The following is a 25,572-nucleotide window of genomic DNA, read 5'->3' as shown; positions in this document are numbered from 1 at the left end:
AGACTCAGCTCTCTATCCACTAAGCCACCAATAAGCCTGTGTAGAAGAGTTATTATTTGTATTATTTTGCAGAAAAATGACATTTGAATCTTAAGTAGGCTAAGTGACTTGTCTGGTGTAATCAAGCTAGTAGCACAAACCATATTTTTTTCCAAGGAGGCATTATAATATAATAGAAACAGAGTTAGATTTGCAGTAGGAAGAGCTAAGGTCCAATACTGGCTCTTGCACTAAGTGACTGTAGTAAGATCATTTACATTCTCTTGGTGCCTCAGTCTCCTCATCTATACAAGGAAGGATGGATCAGATGACAAAAAGAGATCTCTTCCAGCTCTGTAGCTCTGATCCTGTGACCCAGGTATTCCTGACTCCCAGCCCTATGACCTCTCTATCCCAACACTTACCTCCTAAAGTCTTCTATCAAAAGTTTTAAAGCATTCAACTAAATGACTTATCCAACTGGTTTACAACATCTTTGTGGCAAATTATCTTGAAGCCATAGTTGAAAAATGAAAATAGAAATCAGAAATATGCATTCTGCAAGCTGTTTCTGTACATGCTGCATATAAAACTGTCTATTAAGATTATCAAATAGATTGACAATGAATACAATATCCTCATGAAGTAGAACTAACTTTTATGAGTAGTGGAGACTTTTTGATGCTTCATTAATGTAGTAGTGGGGTTTGTATATTGGATATATTTTTGTTGTCACTGGAAATATTTCTAGCAGATTTTCTAGAATTTAATTCTGGCTCAGTCTTTAAAATAAAATGTTTAATTATAAAAGGTATGTGTAAAAATCTTAGTGCAATTATAGTTAACCAAGAAATGTTTTCCCCCTACATAAGCATGGGATGGAGACAAGATGTATATATTTATATAGAAGTTCTGGGTTTATCTTTTAGCTCCAATATTTTTAAACATTTATAGCCTCACGCAATTCATTTTGCCTTTTTTAGCTTCAATTTCATCTTCTGTAATAGAGGAATAATAATACTGCCCATATACTATTTATTTCATAGCATTATTAGGAATGTGCTTTATTATCACAAGTACTATATTTATATAAGTCACTGAAGAATCTAATATAATTCTGGGACTTCAAATCTTAAGCACTTCAGATTGAACGCCACTTGTAAAATTCCCTTAACATTCTGTCCCTATGATTTCTCTACTAAGACATTATGCTAATAGCCAGAATTTACATAGCATTTTAAGTTTTGAAAATAATTTTATTTATATAATACTGGAAATAATTCTAGGAGGTAGGTGATAATAAGATGAACATTTTACAGATGAAAAGAATGAGGCAGGCAGAGGTTAAATAATGTGCTCAGGGTCACACAGGTCCTGTTTTAACCAGGATTTGAACTCAAGTCTTCCTGACACCATTCCCAGAGCTCTAGCTCTAGCACCATCTTCCTTTTGCTTATAAATATGATCTACATTGGTATAGAAACTAAGCTAATGAAATCACAGATTCTTTCCATATGTAAACAATGAGGAAACCATGTACAAAAAGGCATTTTGCATTTTGAGAGGCAAAAAAAATCACATTCCAATGGAGAGGGTATAAGATTTGGCAATAGTGCCTGAGAAACAGATTGTATTTCCAACTCCTGTTAAATTCATTTCCATAGAGGTGAATTACTAGGCTGTGGTCCAGTAGCTTACAAGGCATAGAGTCATATTTCAAACAGAGACAGAATAAAAACAAATATTCATGTCACCCACAAAATAGCAATCCTATTTGGTTTCTTTTTAGCAGTGTTGTAATGGATAGAAACATTGACTGGGAGACAAGAGAATGAGTTTCTAGTTCTGTTGTAACATTAATGAGCTTTATTACGATAGAGAAGTTAGCAATTTCTCTCAACCTCAATTCTTAGACCCTTGCAATTCTAAATTTTTATATTCAAGGTTTGTATTTTCTTTCAAGAAGTGATAAATAACAAGAATATCCTTGTTAATTAAAAAGTTTGTACTTGTTAAGTGTTGACACCTTAAATCTCCTTTATATATTTTAGTTTAATCTTTCAATGAGAAGGATACTGTCAGGAGGTTAAGAAGATATTTCCATTTCAAAAATACGAGTCACAGGGATTGTTATCTAGGTATTATCAAAAATCTTGTTGTTGGCAAAGACTGACAACTGCGAGAAAAATCTCTTCTAGAGGAAGGATTTCAAGTCAATTAATATTTGTTAATAAATATTTCTGGTATGAAATGAGCCAATAGGGCATGTCAGGATGACTAGATGGCCAGACTGGATTAAGTTCTAACTGCAACATATACTGACTATGATCCCATGGTCAAGCCCTTCAACCTTCCATTTCCTCCAGACAACAACACTCCTATATTATAAGTCACAGAAGAGTTTGCCTATTTGCATCAAAGGAAGGAGTTTCTAAACTAGGAATTTCCTTTGTGACTGAAATCACAGGACCAGACCAAACAAGCAAAAAATCATTCACATCATCATACCAGATTCCTCCCAAATGACAAAAAATTAGGAAGGAAAGATCACTTTCATTTGGGAGAAGCAAGGAAGGCTTCCCACATAAGGAGGCTACTTAGTGGAGACTTAAAGATACAGAGAGTTGTTACAGGAAATTCTAGATATTAGAGAAAGCCTATGTGCATATACTACCATTGAAGAAGGCAAACTGATATGAGGAAAGTTAGTAGGTTGTGGATTGAAGGGAATTAATTATTTAATTTAGCTGAAATGTAAAATGTGTGTCACGCTAAATTATATGGAATTTATTCTTTATATTGTCCATAAACAGGGAGTTTGTGGACCCTTGGAAGGTCATGGTTCAACAATAAAGCAAGTGTGATCCATCAAAGGGCAGAAAGATGGTTCACATCCATCATAATCACAAATAGCTAAACCTAGAAATCATCTCCAATGCATCTAACACTCCTCTCTTTTAACACTCAACCACTCTCCCTCCTTCTTCCACTGAGCCAGTGTTGTTCTTCTTAGGGCAGTTGCAACCAAAGGAATTATTAAGCAATATGGATATTGTTTTTCATGGTTTAGTCTATTCTATAACCAGTTCTTTTTTTTTAACTTTTTTTTTAAAAACAGAACTTTATTTAGTAATGATTCCCCTAAGTGATTAACAGAGTTCTCTTTATTTTTACATACACATTCATGCACATACATATGGTAGACAGTATACCTGCCTAAGGCATTGCACCTTATTACATGTTCCTGAGCCAGCCCTCGTTGTTTTCTGACTTGACACTATGGCCTAGATTCGAGAGGGAAATGACTGTCTCAAAAATCTTGCCTTCAATAATAATGGCATCCCTTGAAGCTGGGAGGAAGCACGACTTGCTTATTTCCTTGGGGTATCTGGTTCAACCCTGTTGATTTCCTACCCTGCTTCTTCCACAGTTCTAAAGACTTTGTGGAGGCTCAGAACTTCCTTAATTACAACTTAAACATTTTCCCAGTAAGTCATCTCAGAAAATGAAGTAGATTTCTGAAGGTTCCCTATTTCCACACTACCAGAAACCTAACCAATGTTTTCCATCCAAGTTCCAACCAAACATCCTGCAAAGTAGGATAGTGCTTTTACTGCTGGTGGTGGCTGTGGCCAGTGCTAAGGTAATTCCTTCTAAGGCAGCATGTGACAGACACCCATGCATACATATTTAGTCTTTTTCTGAAAAGTCCTTCATTCTGCTAGAAAAACAGCAGCTGTATTTGGCTCACAGCAGGTCAATCAGTAGGTAGCTCACAAAGGAGGACATGTGGGGTTATCTTCTATGGAATTCGATTTTCTGTCCAGCCAGAGGTTCCCATGCCATAAGCCTTGGCACTGCACAGCAGGCAGATGGCCGAGCCAGCCAGAGCACAGACATCAGAGCAAGTCGTCTTCTGCAAGGACACCGTCATCACCATTAACTGAAGCAGCTTCTGATAAGCTGAGGCATGAGAGAGTGTGTGGTGTCTCTCCAGGGCTTTCCTTGGCCTCAGACAAGAGGCTGTCTAGAGAGGTATCCCTCTCTGGGACCAACATATCCTGCAGCATCTCAGGGACAGCAGCATCTTCTCCCACATCTCAAGGGAGCTCAACTGCATAACCCTGGCGCACCAGTTCTAGCCCAATAGCAAGATTCTGTCCATTGGTTGTGTCATAAAGGTGAATTTCTGGCCAAGTAGAAATCCTTGCTTTCACCTAGCTGGAAATCTTGGCTACCAGAGGTTTCCACTTTGCACAATGAGTGAGGCGGACAAACTCCTCTAGGGCTTCCTCTTCCCAGTTTTCACCTGAGGGAACAATCCTTGCTAGACTACATTCTATTGCTTGGAATGGAAGGATTAGGAAGTTACTCCTGAGGGCTCTCAAATCCTTGAGTGGGCTCTCTCCATGATCTCCAAAGTCAACAGAGTAGAGATCCAGGTTCCCATTCTCCAGGATGCCCAGAACACAGGCCGATACCAGGGCCCATCTGTAGGTACAATGTCACCCACGTGCACGGTCAGATCTTCAGGTGACTGAGTGTTCTCAGTGTATTGGGTCATCTCATTGACCAGCTTGTCTGGCCGTAAGCTGCAGGAGCCAATAATCTGGATCTAGAAATGGTTGGGGTTTTCAGAGGCAGACACATAGACTTCTAGATATTCATCAGCATGGAAACTGAAGTCAGGGCTGGGGATTTCAAACGTTGGCATCTCTGGACCAGCTTGGGCTCCAACATCCTCCTGGCAGCTGTTGTCAGGGAGTATTTTTTCATGGGAATGTTCCACCTGTTCTAGTCTCGGCCCAGCCATATCTCCTCCTCCTCGGCTAGGAGTGGCAGCCAGGGAGGGAGTCAGCTTCTTGCTGGTGCTCATGTCCTTAGGAAAGGCTGGCTGCCTTGGGCCCTGCTACCTCTTCTCTCTTGACACCAGTGGGTTGCTTGTGCTGTACTCTGGATTCTGCTGAGTGAGCAATCCTCTTCCGAAGCTCTTCATCTTCTGAAACTTTCTCTAGGATGAGATGCTTGGCTGCTGCCACTTCCTTCTGTGTTCCTGAGATCTTTATGAGTCTCCTTAGTAGTAATGCCCCTTCTGATTCCTTGTCACAGGCGAATTTGGCCCCAGAGCTCTTGTAGATGGCACGAATGGTCTTCTCCACCCCTCCCTATTATTCTGCCCACAGATTTCTGAGGTACTGAAAACTGCTCATACACAGGGAATTCTGTCAGGATCTGGTGGATTGCTGCTTTGGCTTTGCAAACCTGGACAGGAAAGCCACCTATGAGCAGCATCCACGCCTCACATACATCTTCTGTGTCCACATCAATAGAAGCACCAGTCTGTTTCCTCAGCTGTTTAATATTGGCTCCTTGACAGCCAATGATCAACTTCACAGCCTCTTGAGGGACCCACATCTCCACCTCAATATCATCTTCCCCAACGAATGTTGACTGTTCTTCTCGACTTTCTCTATACCTTCGGTAGAGGATATAAGCAAGTCAGGAAGGCTGGGATTCCAAGGCCTCGTGCTATTTTCTGAATAGTTGACAGGTTTTTCCAAGAAGACCATTCAGTAGACATTTTCTTCAGAGTTTTAACCTGCATTCTCTTTTGAGTCTCTGTTTCCTTATTGCTCCTCTGAGAATAGCCATCGTCCTCTCAGCTACCCCAGCCGCTGTCCTGCATAACCAGTTCTTAATAATTGCTTGTTGATTGATTGGAAGAAAGGGGCTATGGGAGTAATTTTGAATGACTGGGATTAGGTAAAGCAGGAGACTGAGAAGTGTTTGTGTTTAGTATGGAAGAGGTGAACTAAAAAGAAGCTTAAAAACTCAATCAGCTTTGATAGTATAACAAAGCCTTTAAAGATCCTGCCTTCCAGATGATGGGGGAAAAAATGAACAAACTTTGGTACATGTTAGCTTGGTGTTTACAAAGGAATTTGGATGCCTAGATGTCAGTAATGCCTAGAAATGAGTCGATTTTGGATGTTCCTAGAGAGACTTAATACTAAGAAGCCCATAAAATACAAATTTAAATCCATATTGATTCAGAACTCCCGTATGGGATTATATGAGGTAGGTAATCAGCTAAGGGTTATCAGCTAGGATGAGACCTTAAGGATTCCAAATATCTCATTCTCCATAGGAGTAACTGTTAGAAGAAGGGAAGAATCGTGATAGTATAACATATTACATTCATGTTTTTAATCGTATTTTATGTATTTTAACCCAAATTTAGGATGGCACAAAAAAGATATCTATGGATAGTCTGAAACAAGTTTTGTTTTCATAGGCAAAATAAATTGACAACAAATTTATAACCACAAATACACGTTTAGCTGAAATAGTTTGATATTCAAGGTAGGACAGAGTTATTCCTGAACTGAATGATTTGAATCAGAGGTTCCAATCTGAATTTACCTTTAGAATTTATATATTCCACATAGTGAACAAAGTGCTAGCAAATTACTGCTTTAACCGTGGTTTTTCTCCATTGTATCGAAAACATCAAATCCACAAGGAAAGCACTGTTGCTATTGGAAGCCAAAAGCAAAGGAGGTCACAAAAGCACTTTACTCTTCCTCCATGATACACAAATCAGCATGAGCCCTGCTATTGGCAGCATTCCCACAGGGGCTGGCCAATTTTCACCTTTCAGTATTTGTACTGAATGCATGCTGGATACCTCAAATGCATTGGGTTTAGATTTTAAAATAAATATTAAATGTTAAAAGAAAGTTTTCCCCAACCTGGTAGATGTTTATATCAATACAGAGAGGAACTGAGTCAAGGCAGACTCTCTATTTCTTTGTCCTTTTTCTTTTATAGTAGTTAGAATAGTAATAGGCACTTCTGTCGTAGGATGCAAGTTATTTGTTTGGCTCAAGAATGTGTAATGATGCTTTGGTTCAGCTATATCACTACTAAGTTTGGATCCCAAAGAAATTGAAGACAGGGAAAAAAAAGAGTCTGCCCAATAAAAATATTTACAGCAGTATTTTTTGTTTGTTTGTTTGTTTTTTGTGGTGGAAAAACCTGGAAATTGAAGGGATGCCCATCAATTGGAGAATGGCTGAAACAAGTTGAGGTATATGATTGTAATGGAATGCTTTTTGCCATAAGAAATTATGAGCAAGATACAAGAGTGACACAAATTGAATTGAGCAGAAATAGGAGAAATTTGTAGACAGTTAAGAACACAGTAATGTATGATGGTCAACTGTGAATGATTTAACTATTATCAAAAAGGCAAGGATTCATGACAACTCCAAGGGACTCATTGACAGAAAAAGGATAACCACCACCACAAAAGAAGCAGACGTATTCTGAATGAAAATAGAAATAGACTATTCTTTATTTTATTTCCTCCATGAATTTTTGTCTATTGTAGGCAATGTCTGTCTTGTTTCACAACATGAAGAACATGGAAATATATATTATATGAAAATATATGTACAGCCTACATCATAGTACCTGCCTTCTTGAAGATGAGAGAAGAGTAGGATGGAGAGAGAGAGAACAGAATATCAGAAAATGAATATTAAGAAATCATATTGATATGTAATTTTGAAAAATAAAAATTTATTATTAACAAAATGTCATGATGTGGACTTGTAAAGTATATTTAATACTGAGAAGTGCTCCTGAACCACTAATTTGAGTAAGAAGAAATAAGTTCTATCTGAGGAAGTACAATAGAGCTTTTACATTCTACAAAATTCCTGGAAATATTAAATAATAAGCTTTTTAAATTATCTTCAACATATGCTTTTTAATTTTCACTAAAAAATCACTATTTCTTAAGATCTATCATTTAATTGAAGTAGGCGCTGCCTCTCTTGACACAAAAATTATAACTTCTCCATACTTTTAATAAACAAATCATGGGTTCTAGGATTTAAAACTGTATAAATCCATAAAGGTCACCCAGTATATTATATGTCATTTTACAAAAGAGGAAACTAAGGCCCAGAGGAAAATTGATTTGCCTAAAGTCACATTATCTGGTGGTCAATTTGTGTGTGTGTGTCTGTCTGTGGGTGTGTAGAGAGAGAGGGAGACAGGGAGAGAGAGAGAGAGAGAGAGAGAGAGAGAGAGAGAGAGAGAGAGAGAGAGAGAGAGAGAGAGAGAGAAAGGGAGCCTCAAAATATTTTTATACTACTTGGCCCAAAAACAATAGTCTGTTGATAGATCTGTGTTTGAAGTTTTGCCAGCTTGGCCAGATTGACCAGAACTTTCGATTTGATCATATTGATTTTGAGAGTAGGGTTGCAGGACCTTTATGCTATTGTAAGGCCACTGGAGAAGGAAAAATATTAGACATTAATTGAGATGCTCATGTGACCACAGACAAGACACTTAACCTCTCTGGGTCTTCTTAGGTTCATCTGTAAAATAAGAGAGTTGGAGTAGGTGATCTTTGTGATTCCTTCCAACTGTAATTTTACAACTTATTTTCCTAAGATTCAGAAACATGTAGCATTTAAAAAGCAATAGCTTTACTTGATTTTGGCATGTATTTATTTTATTTTTACATGTTAGTGAATTTTTTAATAATCATGCTGACATTTTGTCACTTTGAAAGTTCTTTCAGAATCCTTTTCGTTTCATAAAGTTCAAAAGTTCCTTCTTTGCTAAATTTTCAAGACTGAGGTAACATATATCTCTGCTTTTCTCCCCCCTCACTGTATAGTTCTTAAGATAATGTCTTCTTTAATTTTAATAATATAATAAATTGAGTAAATATAATTACTTGCCACATTACTCACCCAATATTAATACTCAATATGATATATAATATTGAACATAAGATATTATTTGGTGGAATAGCTCCTGGAGAACTGTACCACATATTTTCTTATTTTCTAAATATTTGTATATTTCAGTGAACATATAGATAAATTAAATATTTAGTGATTAGTGATATAATATATGGAGGCTCTATAATATTTTTGTATTTTCCAAATTATGTAGAACTCTGAATATGAGTATTAATGGTTTGCATAGAATATGCTCATGCACTATTTCATATTATTTTTAGATAATAAGTGAATAAAATTCTCATCTAAAGGATAAAAATCTAAAATATCTTTAAAAAGGCTCTAGAATCATTTTCAGATGACTTTATATTACCTTGAATTTGTTAGTTGAAAATCATTTTAATATTATCCTTCTATCATTCTTAGATAAATCACTGATTTTGTAAAAACTGTATGTCGATATATATATGTGCATATATATATACATATATATATATAACAGTTTCAAACGTGATTAAATATGTCTATTTTAACATCATTTTCCCTTCTAACCAAAAAAATAATGTCAATAAAAACCCTAATATGGATTCCCCATGGATAAGATATTTCTCTCAACAGATGGTTGGATTTTCCACAAACTTTTTAATAAGAATTAATGGGAAAATGTTTTAAATGACTTATTGACTTATGCCAGATGGTTGGAGAATTTTGTGTAGGTGTACTTCATATAAATAACAAAAATAGTGAGCTCTACCTGTAGTTGTGGACAAAAGGTTCATTTTACATTAAATTGAGCACTTTCTGCTTAGTTAAATTGGAGAAGGAAAAACACAACTTTGAGCTATTAACAATTTTTTTCTTATAGACTATTCTATTAGTCTTATAGTAATATAATAATAATAGTCTTATAGACTACTCTATTCTATAGAATACTTGCTTCATAAACCAGACTTCATAGTGGTAAATATAGCATGGATCTAATGTTATGATTAATAAATCTCAAATGAATCAAATTGGCTTGTTGATTCTACAAATAATCAAAATATTTTATTACAAAGAGAAATATGTTTTTAAAAAGTATTTCCAATATAATTTTCATCCTCTATTTTTTCTGACAAGAGACTTAATATTATAAAAAAAGTTAATAACTTCATGCTAATTAGATATTAATTCAATCCAAATTAAAGAAGACAACATATTTAACTTTTAAAGGATATGGAGTGATTATAAGCTTTCATTGATGCCTGTTCTATGTGATTTACACATATTATTCTTTTTTTTAACCCTTATCTTCTGTCTTAGAATTCATACTAAGTATTGATTCACAATAATGGGTTGGCAAATGGGTTTAAGTGACTTGCCCAGGTCACACAGTTAGGAAGTATCTGAGTCTATTTCCAGGTCTGGTTCTCTATCCACTGAGTTAACTGGCTTCCCCAACACACGACTCTTTAAAACATTCATTGTTTAGTTAAACTACTTATAATCAGGACTGCTCCATTTTATTTCTCTATAGATTTGGGATTAAGAAATTTTCAAAATGTTTAAATAATCCAAATCAAGCAAACAAAGAAAAAAATGACATGTAAACAATAACAATGCCTATATTTTGTTTCTTGTGAGCATTATCCAACTAGCAATCATTCAGTTACTATTTCAGTGTTCTATAATGCATCATTTTTGAGGTATTGAGGGCTCATGAAATTGTAACAGATAAAGCTAAGAATTATTATCACTTATGCTAAAAGTTATTATGATATGTAATAAAATGTAACTGTACTGACCTAAATGGGAAGAAGAACCATTTGAATTATTAAATAATTTACATTTTGGCATATCAAATAAGAGAAAAATAGTTTTTTAGCTTAAAGTATATATAGCAATGGAAATTAAACTAATCATAAAAATGTCATGTATCTGATCTAAGTAATATTAATTATTAGTATATTGTTTCCTATTCATATGTAATTAAGTATTTGCTTTGTTTTTTCTTATTTAAATGATAAAGGTACCTTACCAAATTCTCTTACATTTCTGAGCTCTGCATACAGGCTTTTCATAAATCTGTACACTACCCCATACTTTCACTAGATGTGAAGTCAGAAAGATCTGAATTAAAATTCTATCTTACACATTTACTAATTGTGTAATCCTGGACAAGTCATTTAGTCTCTTTGTTCTTCATATTTTTCATCTATTAAATGAATAGCTTTGACCTAATAGACTTAAAGATCTCCTCCAGTTATAAAATCACCATCCTGTTCTCTAACTGATATAGAAAACTTCCCCCTAGCAATGAGGGCTCATAGTCTAATGAGGAAATTTAACTATCCTAGAAAGTCCAGGCCATGTTATCCCACCTTGAGGGAAGACAGTTACTTAGAGTTTGGGAGAGTATTCACATTGATTCTTCTAATACTTCCCATACCATCAGTCTCCACTTGACTTCAACATCTCTTGAAATTCTAAAATCATGAAAGTTAAATTCCAAAAGTTGATTGCAATTTCTTTTTTTTTTTCATTTCTACCATTAATGCCTTCCCGCCCCCAAACCTTTTGTTTGGCTCATCATGGCCTCAGGTCTCCAAACTAGCTCTTCTTCTTCTAATCCATCAGTCTTTTCCTGAAATTACTCATGTCCCATCGGTCTGGATGATAGGTTCAATTATATTGATTAGGCACTCACCCTCCCCTCTTTGAATTCATTGCTTAGTTTATCCTTCTTCTGTTCCTTCCTTACTGATTCCCAAGGGACTCAGTCTAGTGTTAAATTTCCCCAAGAGTAGTTCCATCTCATAATCTGACCAGTCTATTTCCGTAAGACTGCTTATAGATGGTAACACAAAAATGAATTATCTTCCTTAGGATACCAGTGTTCCAGAGTCATATAAACAAGGCATATTTCCTTATGCCCCAAATCCAAAAGGTTGGTTCTCAAAAGAAGCTTGCCAACTATTATGATTTGACAAGAATGGGTATTATCACAACACTGGGGCAGGAAACCATCAATAGGTTGAATGAATTTGGTGAGCTTTCAACTATTTCTCACAAGATGGAGAGAATTATTGATAAACCTTGCCTGTTTCAATATACATAAGTTTGAAGATATTAACAGCACCAAGACCAGGTTACCCCTGCTGTGGATTTTTAGACATTAATTGCTGACCCATTCTAGCAGCATGACTATAAAAGTCCCCCTTTTTTTCTGTCAACTATTTGTGGTTCTTTTTTTCTCTTATCTACTATTTTTGTGAGGTATCTCCAGTATGTGTGTGTGTGTGTGTGTGTGTGTGTGTGTGTGTGTGTAGTTGTTGTTGTTGGTAGATAATGTGAATAATGTGAATTTTCCCAAGCATTATTTGTCATTTTTATCACCTTTCAAGTGTCCTACAAACTTGCTTCTAAGAGGATGCTAAAATTTCCTTTTATATACTTATTTTACATCAAAATAGTTAACTTTTCACATTTTGTAAATGTTATTAGAAGTATTATATGATTTTGTTAAACTTATACATGAATATTTTTTCTCTAATGATGATGGATCATGGTCCCATTTTAAAATACATTAGGCAACCTTCAAAAAACCTTCAAAAGCTTCCTTCTATAAAGTTTAAAATATTCCTAAAGAATAACCGCATTATAATCATGTTTTATAATACAGGCTTTCAATGTCTTGCTCTCATGTAGACAATGGACATTTGAATTTACTGAATGAATTGTACACAATGACAGAATTTTAATGGACTTTCAATACACCCTGCAATTGAATTTAAATTCCCCACACTCAGCTTTAGTCAAAACAAACTACAAAGCTCATTCTGAAATGACTTTACCAATAAAGTGAGAGAATTTTGCATAGTTGTACAATATGCTTCTGATAACATAGGGATGGATTTACTTGGGAGGCAATTGCCCCCAATTCAATTTGAAGCTCCAATTCAGCATGTGCTTGCACAAAAAATGAATGCACTATTAATCAAGTTTGGAATCACTGAACCACTGAAAGAAAGCACAACTCAGAGATTCTTTGTTTCTGTAGGACAGAGGCAGAGCTCACATGCAATTGTGTTTATTGTTGTGTTTTTTTTTTCTTTCTGATTTTTAAAATTGCCTTCCAGTCACTTTGTACATCAGAATCCTGAGATTGGGAGATCTTGAGAAAGACAAACATAATAAGGTTCTAAAAATAGAATCTCTTCCTATAATGTGACCATCAAGTATATATCACTGCATTATAGTCTAAGTATGAGTCTACTTAAAATGTTGCAAATTTCCAGATTTTATGATTTTAATACTATGACTGGACTCAACAAAATATAGATTTAAAATGTTCTACCTGATGGACTGAAAATTGTCCTAATATTTGAGGATAGTTCTAGAAATCAGACTAAATTAATTAAATTTTAATTAGACTAATTTTATTGTCCCAACACAAAAAATTTTGCGTCTGCTTTAGTCTGAAATGGCAGTATAGAAGAAAATTAAATAGATGTAATAAACAGTTTTACTTTACATATTATACATTTTTCTTTAATTAGAACAATTAACTCAAGATTTCTAAATTGTCATTTTGAATCTCCTTATAACTAAATTGCTATTCCCCTGAGGATTCTTGAATTGTAAATAATAAACTAGAAGGAACTTTAGAATCCAATCCCTTTATTATATAGATGAGAAATGCAAGGAATAAAGGCTAAATTTGAAACCCGAATCCTCTGACTCCAAATCCCTTACTCTTGTCACTATACCATGTGCCCCTTCAGATTGTTGTGGGGGGCTTGAGGTGAACCCCTTGGTATGGAAAGGGTACCCTTCACAAGAATTCAAGACTCCAAAACTTAAATTTAAAAATAAAAAGAGAAATTTATTAATTTAGAAGGTAATGTTGAATCCATCCAGGAGACCAGGCTAGATGGAAAGCTGCCTCCTAGAGGACATCAAGTCTGGGGTCTTCATACTCTTTACAATAGTTAATATGTGGCTTCAGGATGGTATGCACTGAGGCACAAGGGATGGATGAGGGGGGAAGGTTTGCCTGAAGACATAGGGGGTGACCTTCATAGTTTAGGGGATAGATAGATGTCTTAGATACAGCCAATGGTATCAAGGCATAGTATGAACATGTATCTCAAATCTAAAGGACAATCCAAGGTGGGTAATCCTCTCAGGGTCTTAAGGCATTATCACATATTTTGGATTAATAGTCAAAAGGATGTAAGGGAGCAAAGGAATTTTCCTGTTTACAGTTTGCCTGAAATACTTCTATGATTTGGGGGTACAATGTCCCATGCCAAGCTGAGTAAGGCATCTCAGAAATATTTTTCTTCAATTGCCTTTGAAACATTGTTCATTCTGCTTATTGTTCATCCATTTTATAATTTAATATTTAAAGGCAATTTGTTAAAAACATTCATTAAAACATAGCAAGAGAATCATTAGACTGTGTTTTCTCCAAGTCTAATAGAAGACAAAGTTTTTGGTATATAATCTATTTGGTCCTATTGAAATAAAATTTCAATATCTGCCTGTCTTTCAAGACTCTTCTGTTTTAATCTTTATTAATGAGTTATATTGATGCTTTTTGTTTTATACCACAGTTAATTCAGGATATATAACCACATCCATCCCCCCCAACCCCACCCCCACACACAATTAGTATAGAGACTTCTGGCAGTTTATGGAACATTATACTCTCATCATCCACTTATCTCCTGGCCAAGTGTGGAGGGGGTGGGTGGTACAAGTCGTTATCTCTTCCATAGGTCCAGAAGTAGTTTTTCAGTTACTTAGAGTTTAACTTACCCTTAATGAACTTTTAATTAGAGTGATCATAGCTATTATGTGCTTTGCTAACAATCTATCATTCATACATGAAAGAGCCCTTCTTTTTGCAAAAATTAGTCCCCATTATCACTCCTTACTCAAGTCTGGCCACTCGTCTCACTAGAAACAAGTTATGCTCTGTGCCATGACATCTATTTTAAACATTTAGTTTTTATCTTCTCCTTCAACAATGCAAATTTTATCCCTCTTTCAAGACACTGTTTAATTCCATCCTTCTCCATGAAGCATTCTCCACTTGCTCCAACCCTCACTGAGCTCCATCTTCAGTAAAATGTATTTATATGCATTTCAAATTACCTACTTTGGTGTTTACTTCTATGTTCTTTTGTAGTGTTTTCTACTCTCGTAAGTATTAGTAATCCCTCACCAAAAGGATTTTAATTTTCTTGTGGAATATTTCAATATAGTCCTGATTATACTTATGACATGCTCCATTTCTTTATACTTTTAAGTCCTCCAAAGAGCCTATTACAGTGCTACCCACATATACAATGGTGTATAAATATTTGTCTGGTGAATACTCCAAAATAATCTTGAATTTTGTTACAGAAATTTGATCTTCATTTGAAACATAAACTTTTAAAAATGTTCTTTTGATTCCATTGGTATATGAATCTTGATACTTGCCTTTCTAGCCTTTTCTTGTCTTTCTTGTTCATAGTAGAAATCACAATTATACCACCTATTCCTTCCTTTTGTCTATGGTACCTGTATGCAATCATTCTGCAGCATAGTACCCTGTTAGTGGGTTAGCCCCTTAAGGGGAGAGGCTGTTTTCATTTTTGTCTGGGTCACACTAGAGTCACACTTGAATTCAAGTCCTGCTATTATGAGTCAGAGACAGCAAAGAGAGAGGAAAAAGAGAAAAGGGAGAGGGAGAGTGGGATTGGGTAAGTATCTGTCACCACTTTTGTGTAAGATTGATAGTTCACAGAATGAGATAAATTAGGCTCCATTACCTTTTTCCTTAAAGGGACCTTCCCGACCAAAAATGAAAATTCATTTAATCCTTCTAGAATAAAATAAACCAACATAAGACAATGCAAAAAAAAGATGAAGACCAAGTCTCCCGAGGTTAAAGATTTGAGGTGGGTTTTGGCATAAGATAAAGACATATCTAGAGATTTGGTAGTGAACAGCAAAGAAAAACCAAATGCTTGGTCACCAACTAGGGAAGCAATCCTATTTTGCCATTAAAATATGATTACATATTATGTATTCCTCAACAAAGAGTAGTTTCTTTATCAGTATGTACTGTATAGGAAAGTTTCCATAAATTCTAGATTTCTCTCCTACTTTTATTTCCTTTTTCTATTTTTTCCCTTAGGTATTTAATATGCCTTTTCAGGTTGTGTTATATTCTGCTGAAATGTGATTTTCAACACATTTTAAAAAAATTCGAATACAAAAGCAAGGTTTTTTATTGAGTAATTTAATCCTGTTTAGAAGTATACTCAAAACACTCAGTATACAATACGTGATAGATTAATTGATAATAAAAGAAGGAAAACACTTGCTTTGTAGTTCAGGGAACACCTCAAATCTCATCATGCATTTGTAATAAATACCAACAATGATCATGGAATACATTGTTCACTCAATGTCATCCTACCCCAAATTGGTTTTTATTCACTAGATTGCTACAAAAATTGAGATTTTTGCCTGCTAGGTAAGATCATGATTATTATTTATAAAAATGAAATCATTTTCCTGAGTTCACTCTCAGAAAAAGAAATATGCCCCGTGTATTTCACAGTCTTCATAAATAGCTAAGGGTCGCTACTATCAAAAGGCAAGATTTTTACTTTGCCAAATGACTTATTCAGCAAACAACGCACAATTTATTCACTGAGTTGGTGCCTCCTATTTTTATGCAGTAATCTTCCAAAATACTTCCTTGAGATTTCATTCTTGTATTGCTAACATAAATAAAGTAAACATGGTTTGCAATTTCTCAGAATTAATCTTCGGCTTCCAGCATGCCTCCTCTACTTCTCCCTCTCTCTGGAATTCAAACACTTCCCAAAATGCTGCATTTGCATTTTTATATGACTAGAGATGGTGCTGCCATTTTTAGCAAAGTAGATGTATCTGACACATTGTAATTTCCTTTCAGATCATTACATCCAACTGTTCCCCTTTTTCAGGGGAAGAAGTATTATGTGAGACAATGAAAACCAGTTGTAAATTTGGGTGGTTGGGTGAATCCTAGTTTGATCACTTAAAAACAAATTTGAATTGTGACAGGTGTCATGAAAAGTACAGAACTGGTCAACTCTAATAAAGTTTGACATGAAAAAAAGTATGATTAGCTTATATTTGAGTGATTCAGAAAGAAGCACAAATCACCATCATCTGAATCAGAAGGGATTTTACAAATTTCTCTTTCCAAATCCATAAATTATGTCTATTGGCAGTCATATCACAAGAGAACAAATAAAGGAGTAAACAAATCATTGTTTTTAAAGGTTTTTTCCTGTTTAGTTATTTTTAATCATTATATATTGAGTAGGATAAAAATAGTGTGGAAAAGTAAAGTACTGAGAATGGAGTCAGAAAGATCTGAAGTTAATTCCAAACTTGGACAAGTTCTTGTTTTGTGACTCTGATTAGGTAATTAAGCCAATCATTTAAGTTCCATTAGTCACAAGCAATTCACTAGTTCTTAAGTTATAAAATATGCTATCATTGTCATGGGAGGAGGTTCTCCATTTGGCCCAAATCCCAGGCCCTTTCCAAATTTACATACAATGATGATGTAATTACTAGATTTTAGCTTTAGGATTTTTTTTTAAAGAAGAAAAAAGACCTACTACATATATGTGTGTGTGTGAGTGTGTGTGTGTGTGTGTGTGTATTATACCTATGGATCATTTCTTTCATTTTTTTGATATCTATATATACATATATACACATATATAAAAACATGCATATGTATGTATACAGTAAGAGAGAGCTATATAAATCAATATACATTTATAGGTATACAAACAGACTTAAATATGGTATTACTGGTAAAAAAAGTTATGCAAAGTTTAGTGACTTTTGAAGCATAGCTCCATAATGTGGAAATATAGAGAAATAGGAAACAAAGTTTTGCAAAATATAGAGATTTATAATCTGGTTGGCTCAGGGATGGAATGCAAAGGGAAAAGTTTCCAAGGAAAGTCAGAAGAGATAAAAAGAGGACCAGGGCTGGAGAGAGAGCTCCTTGGTTCTTGTTTCCTTTGCAACTTGGAGAGAAAACTTCCTGTGAGGGAATAACAGACTTTCTGGTGGAAAGTCTTTGGACCCTGCAGCTGAAGTCCCTCAACTCAGCCATCTAGTCTCCGAAAAGAGAATTACCAATGGATTCCATCTATGTCTATCATCTATGTTCCTGAGTTCCTGTTTGAAATATGTCCTGATTTTACTGAGAAGAAGCCAACCTGAAAGAATATCCCTGTCTGACCTCAAAGAAACCTTCAGTCTCTTGGCTGGAGGCCCTGGGTGACTCTACCATCTTGTCACCTCCTAATCAAAGCCAACTGGTATTTATTTATCAATACTATCTTTGGGAGAGGCCATAGTCAGGAAAGCTAGATTTAGGGAATTCTGGGGATAGACAGAGTAGTTGTCAGTTAGCAACAAGTAAAAGAAGAAGAGATTGGTGAGAATTTATTAGATTTTAGAGTGAGATTAAGAAAATCAGAATTAGGGAAATCCCTTTTGGCCCCCTCCTTCCTCTCCCTGTTTAAACCCTGTCTTCTTAAAATAATTGAAAGAATTCACATATTTACCAATGACAAATTAAACCATATTTTTTCACATAGCCTTTCTAATAGTTGAACTTTGTTTTCATCTGCCAATCACATAGACATGAAGTGAAACCTCAGAGTCGCTTCAATTTGTATTTCTCTCCTTATTAGTGACTCATGTATTTTTTCACATAGTTGCTAGTCTCTAAGACTTCTTTCTTCAAAAACTATATATCCATAGCCTTTCAATATTGTTATAAGGAATTTTTTTTATAAAATTGATTTAGGTACTCACAAATTTTGAAATGAAAACTTCATCAGAAAAAAGAACTTGCTTCAAATGCCCCTTCCCTTCTAATTTAACTGAAATGGTTTGTTTATACAAAATCTTTAAAATTTCATATAAATTCTTCTTCACTTTATCTTCAGTGTTCCCCTCTGACCTTTATTTGGTTATGATTTTTCCCTAACCCATAGATCAAAAAAGGTCTTTTTTTCCTAATTACTCAAATTTTTTAAGATATGACCTTTTATATCTAAGTCATGGATCTCTTTGGAGTTTTTGTTGGTGTATGATGTTATAAGACAATTTTTACCTTATTTCTGCCAAACTACATTTTCTAGGCAGTTTTTGTTCTAAGCCTTTAGGTTTCCAGATTTATAAATCATTCTTTTATTTTCGTTTATAATTATTATGTTATTATTAATGCTCTGTGATATGTACTGAACCTGTTCCATTAATCTCCGTTTTTTAAATCAGTGCAAAATCATTTTGATGATTGCCATTTTATAAAATAGTTGGAGATCTGGCATTGCTAGACACCCTTTTATCCCACCGATACCCTTAAGATAACTGACTTTTTGTTCATCTGTATGAATTTTGCTCTTATTTTTGTAGTTGAATAAAGACACTTTATTGCATAATATGGCATTAATTCAATTAATTTAGGTGGTCTGATTAAATATTGGCTCAGCTTACTTTGACCAATTAATATTTCTCCAATTATTTGGTCTTGTCTATTTCACTAAAGAGTATTTTGAAGTTCTTTTCAAATATTTCTTTCTGTAGTTATTGCATAGTTGTCTGTAAATATTCTTCTGTTGGTAAATGTTCTATTCTTGTGGAACATCTTTGCTATTTTAATGCTATAAAACTCTTTTTTCTAATTGTTAAATAACTTAAAAGTTTGTTATTTTGATGTAATATCACACCAAAATTATGAAGAAATTAGGCTCAGTCAGCCTGAACACCACACTCAGTTCTCTTGCTCATTGTAGGAGAACCCAAGACTCAGAATACATTTTTCCTTGGGAAGTTTTAGTGAATATATAAGTAAACTGAGGAAAATTAAAATATTTAATAATAGTACTTAACATTTATTTAATGTTATGATTTACAAAACACTTTACACATACATATTTGATTAGTATTAGATCAGTACTATGTTAGTTTCTAAAATTGGAAAATAACTCTGTTCTATGAAACAAATATCAACATGTTTATATAGCATCTGTTCATTTTGTGGTATTAATTCTGTGGTGTAAATCTTATTAAAAATGTCTTTGTTAGGTACTTACAAATCTAAGGTTGCCTTTCCTATGCACTTTGGAAAATGTTAACTCCATGAAAATGTTAGACTACAGGCAAATCTTCTCTAGGAGGAATGGAATATAAAAATAAAATAAATGATATAAAGTACTTTTTTTTCTTTTCCCCCAAATAGAGATGTAGGGCTATAAGAGGAGAATTCAGACCCCTACATAAATCTCTTCTTCAAGGAATATAATAATTGACATGTACCTTGCTATAAGATTTACAAAACAATTTACAAAAGTTTTCTCATTTGAGACTCACATTGATCCTATGTGTTACTATACAAGTTATTACCCCCATTTTATGGATGAATAAACTGAGACAGCTTAGATGACTTGTTCATGGCCATAGAAATTGTAAGTACTGACAGGAGAATTTGAGCTCAGGTATTCTTGACTAAAAGTCTGGAATTTTATTCACAGTTCATAACTGCTTCCAATGAGGAATAAGGATTTTATAAAAAAAATGCTCTGGAGGACAGAATGGACGAGCGTTTGGGAAGGTTGAAGTGCTAGCAGATTTAAAGTGTTTACATTTTTATTTTTTTCCTATCACACCCTTATTTTACCTACTTTTGCCCATTTCACTAAAATAAATGACTCCTTCAGTATATATACTATATATATATATATATATATATATATGTAGATATAGATATATAAATTATTACATAGAATTCTGTCCTAAGTTCTTTTTGACTTCTCCATCATTACTTCTTAACTTGATCACTTCATCAGTCCCCTTTTTCCCTACTCTCTCAATTCACCTTTTTGGTTGAAAATGAAACAAGGGAGAGAAAGAAGGAAGAAGAAGAAAAGGATTTTCTTTAGATTAAAAAGTCAAGCACTGAGATATTAGAAAAACATCTGTCTGTCTATCTATCTATCTATCTATCTATCTATCTTGAAGAGATGGATTATAATTCTGGAAAACTTATTTCTTGTCTAAACCACTCTCTTCTTATGTGAAATTCCATTCTAGTTCTAAATTGATGACTCCTATGATGATTTCAATTCTATGATTCTTCTATGATACTTAAGAGTCATATGAATACTTTATTCAATGAATGAGAGATTCAGCTCTTTAGGGCTTGTGTGACTTCCAGGTCACTTGGAAAGAGTTTTGTTTTGAGAATACAGACAATGACTTTCAGAGATCTAGAGACTGAATCCAACTCACTTGGGATAGATAATCTAAAAACCACTTTTCTGAGGAATGATGGGAAAGGAACTCATATCTTAGAATATATTCCATTGTTCCTTCTATATCATTTCTCTCTGAATTAATGAGGTTTCTGATAATAAAATATTACTTTTAATAGAGACACTAAAATGTATATTGCACATACTTGTATAAGCACAGATTTTCAGAAGAATTAATTAAGTAATCATCCTCAAGACTAAATTCATTTCTAGCATAGATCATATTCTTTCATAAACACAGATAAACATACATATATATGAATATACCTTTTTATGGAACTGTCTATGCTCCAGAAATTTATTGCTGATTGCTTTAGTTCATTCTTCTGAAACCCTTCCTGTTATTTAAAACACATTGACAAGCTCTCTAAATAATCATCACTTGCTTAATGGGTTTGAAATTATCCTTTAGATAATTAATTAATTTTCTATAAGTATTGATTTTTCCAGTCATCAGGAAGGCAATAAAATGTTTTTTTTCAAATAAAAGCAGAAAAACAAAACTGAAAATGACCAATCCTCTATCCCAGTACTGTAAATGTCTAAAAAGAATACTTCCTCTACAATAATCAAATGAAAACTTATATCTGGGGAGCAATAGAAATTCAAATTGGGAATCAGAAAGTCATAGTGGCTATTCACAAGTAATCATGAAATAAATTTTGTGCAGATTCTTTTTTAAAGTATGCATTCTTTATGAGTTTATGAATGAAAAATAAATTGCAAAATTCTGTTTTGATTCATCTAATAACATACACCTACTAAATGCCAAGAAATCAAGAATCCATTTGGCTACTGTGGCAGCAAGAGGCCCTAACAGCAGGTGATTACAATAACAGCCACCTTGTTGTTATATAGTTAACATCTGTGCTTCCTAAATGGTAAAGTAAATGAACATAATGTCTATGGATCTGGGATTGCATTTTGCCACCTGCCTATACACAGTATTACACGAACTACAGAGCCAAACCTTGGATCTGCTCTTGCCCACTCGGTTTAAGTGGTCATGGGCACTGATGTGTCCATATACATATGTTATAGAAATTAAGTTTTAAGGAAAACAACAATGCTGCAGGTCAGAAAAAGGTAGGACTTGTATCGGAAATATTTATTGTCATCTGGTAAAACTATATAAATCAGGAGACCCTCTAGAATTCCACGGAGCTTTTATTAATGGTGATGGTGATGGTGAATTGGAGGGCACAATAGAGAGGATGCTAGCCTTGGAATCAAGAAAACAGTTCAAATTCCACCTCTGACATATACTCACTGTCTGACCCAAGCTCAATCACTTAATCTCTCAAAGATCCCTAGAATTAATTAACTAAATCCAAACCCTGATTATGGGTAGAGTTGAAGGAAAAAAATTCTCATCTCATGACTTGGCCACAAAGATGAAGTCACAGATGCTCCTTGTGTTTGTATCATTATCACCAATGACATTTGTATACTCCTTTAGGGTTTGCAGAATACTCTCCCCACATTTTGTTTTTTGATTCTTATAGTGATCCAGTGCAATAGGCAAAGTGACATTACTCACTTTATAGATGATAAAAGTAAGTTTTAGAATGGTATGTAAAAAATTGTTATGGAAATATTTGGGATATTAATGATGGGCAAATAAGGGTAGAATAGACCTCCCCCTAAGGTAGTGTGTCCTAATTCATAGGTACTTAAGTTAGTAAAAATTATGTAGTTATTGGTATAACCCATGTAATTTTTTGCTTTTGGTACATGATTGACTTCTTTTTTTTCTAAATATTCATTAATATATATGTATATATATATATATAAATTTATTGCATGTTATTTCTGATAATAAATTGTAGTTTATTTAAGCCCAATATAAATCCCTCCACTGACCTTTTGAACACCCTCCATTTTGATTTTTCAGGGGCTACGGCATTCCATGAGTCATAATTAAATAGATTATTAGAAGAACAACATTGTTTTAAAAAATTGGGGCTTTTGAGTCAGGAAGCAGTTTGGAATCCTTAATAATGCTGCACAATTTCTAAATGAAATCCAACCCACTATCAGTCTTCATTTCAATTCAGATTTCTACAGGAAGGAAATAAAGTACAGTTTTTCTATTTTTTTTTTCTGGATTCAAACTCATGTATACAAGGTATCAAAGGTAGTTTTACAAGTCTATCCTGAGCCCCTTCAACTCCTATATATATTAACGTTCTCAATATATTGGCTATATTTTTGGCTACAGAATTACTGTCTCTCTAGCTCAACTACTAGTTATATATGTTAGGGAAACTGACACTGAGCAGAGCTTTTGCAGTGTGGCCCCTGGTGAATCTTCTCCTATGATTGGATAATCAAGAAGAGTTGGCATTTATATAGGATTTTATATACTTTGCTTCCTTTGGGTCTTATAACTGCATGAAGTAAGGAAAACAGATATTATTCCCATTTTATAGATAAGGTTCCAAAAGATTAAGTGATTTACCTGGGACCTAAGTGTTTTTCTGGGAACTGCCAAACTGAGAAAAAAACCCATTCCGGACTCTCACTCCAGCATTCTATACAGCTTCTGTATTCTTCCAGGGGACTTTTCCAAGGTGACACAGGATACTGGCAAATCAGTCAGACTACTATGTGCAAAGGATTAGGCATATGAAGAAAGGAGAAAAAACATAGATCCTGCTCTCAAGGAGCAAACATAATACATCTCTGGAGAAGACATAAATATTAGCAAAATATAAGATATATACTCTATAGAAAAAAAGAGGTAATATAAAAATAGGAGGTATTAGCAGGTGAAAAGCCTCCTGCAAAAGAGGAAGAGAACTACAGGAACAGTAGGCAACCAAGAGAAAGGTAGGGAGATAGAGTTTTGTGTTCAAAGAACAGCAAATAGAACATTGTACTTGAATTACAGTGTGTGTGGAGGGTAGTAAGGTCTCTGAAAGCTGAAAAGGTAGAAAAGGATCAGATCATGAAGAAATTTAAATGCTCCAAAGTAGGATTTTGTATTTGATTCTCAAGGTAATAGAGAACTCTAGGCACTCCTTGGGGAATGGAGAATATAACACAACCAGAAATTCACTGTATAAAAAAATACTCAGATAATAGAAATTATACAATACTCAGTAGAAAGACTTAGGATAGGAATTGAGTCTAGAGCTATGATTTCAAAGGAATCAGGGAATTCCAGATGAGGAATTTTTACCAAGGCCGGATAGTCCCTTCTCTGCAAGATATAGTCTAAAAAAGTTGCCTAGGCATTGCTTGCAGCATTGAAAGGGTAAATGACTTGCCCAGTCTCACCCGGCCAGAGGGATTCAGTGATTTTGCCATTAAAAAGTCTCCATAGCTTTCATAATTCTTGGAAACTCACTAAAATATGTTTTAAAACTCCGCTCAACAGTATTTTCTTGCACAAAATGCCTCAAATATTCATATAAATGATAACGAAAACCTCTCAAATGCAACATTTATGTCTGTACTGCATTTCTTAGTATACATGATTCAGTTATTTTGCTAAAATTTTCACTGAAAAGGTCAAGAACTACAATGTAGAATATGATGGACTTGTATATAAAATTACTGAGCAAATTTCCTGAACAGATGCATAAAATCCCTAAGACATCACATCATGATTTTGGAAAGGAATTCTCCATATGGCTTATATGGCATTTCTTTCTATTTTAGAAATGTACATTAAATGAATATATATACATGTGTATGTATATCTATATCTCTATATATTTACACATATATACACATTTTTAACAACTCAAAAGTTTTTAAAAAATATAACTAGGATATAACAAAATTGTCTTATTTTTTAATTCTATATTGAATTTATATGAAAAATTGAGATTCTAACATCAGTGTCTACTTTCTTCCATATAGTCTTTTGGTAGCTTAATTCCACTGGAATCACATTTTAACAATCAGGAATAATTAGACTTTTGTCACTTTCATGATACTTATCTAGTGATCTTATTGTGAATTCTTATATTTCAAACTTGAATTCACATGTCTGTGATGCCTGTATACAGATCCTTCCTTATTCTTTACCTATTTTGAAGTCTCCATTAAAATATGATCACAACACTATGTGCTTCAGTCAAAGAATATACTGGATTTAGAGATAGAGGATCCTGTTTTTGCAATATACTACTTGTGTGGCCTTGGAAGTTATTCTGTCTCATAGCCTCTGAGGTCTGTTCCAGATATAAATCTATAACCTTTTGATATTTCACACATTGCCACTTCCCTTCTCACAATGATATTTCTTTCTTGAAGACCTCATAACATATATTTAAGTTATTTGACTTTACCGTTATTTGCTTATAAATTTCAATGTCTTTATATATCTCATTTTACCCTTTTGAGAAATAAAATCCACCTACTATGATAATAAATTTTAACAGTCTTATAGTATTTTCTTCACAAATACAAGAGGGATCAAAGCCTTTAGCTGTGTACCCAAA

General features: G+C 34.1%; 1 protein-coding gene and 1 pseudogene across 3 annotated transcripts in view; both read right to left on the bottom strand.

The window, feature by feature from the left end:
- Positions 1-25,572, bottom strand: part of FSTL5 (follistatin like 5) — an 862,438-nt gene that overhangs the window by 510,548 nt on the left and 326,318 nt on the right. The window lies entirely within an intron of this gene.
- LOC123250946 lies at positions 3,879-5,608 on the bottom strand (annotated as a pseudogene).

The sequence above is a fragment of the Gracilinanus agilis genome, chromosome 6 (genome assembly GCF_016433145.1).
Source record: "Gracilinanus agilis isolate LMUSP501 chromosome 6, AgileGrace, whole genome shotgun sequence".
Taxonomy (NCBI): Eukaryota; Metazoa; Chordata; class Mammalia; order Didelphimorphia; family Didelphidae; genus Gracilinanus; species Gracilinanus agilis.
The sequence above is the reverse complement of the archived record's forward strand: the minus strand, read 5'-3'. Positions and strand labels throughout refer to the sequence as shown.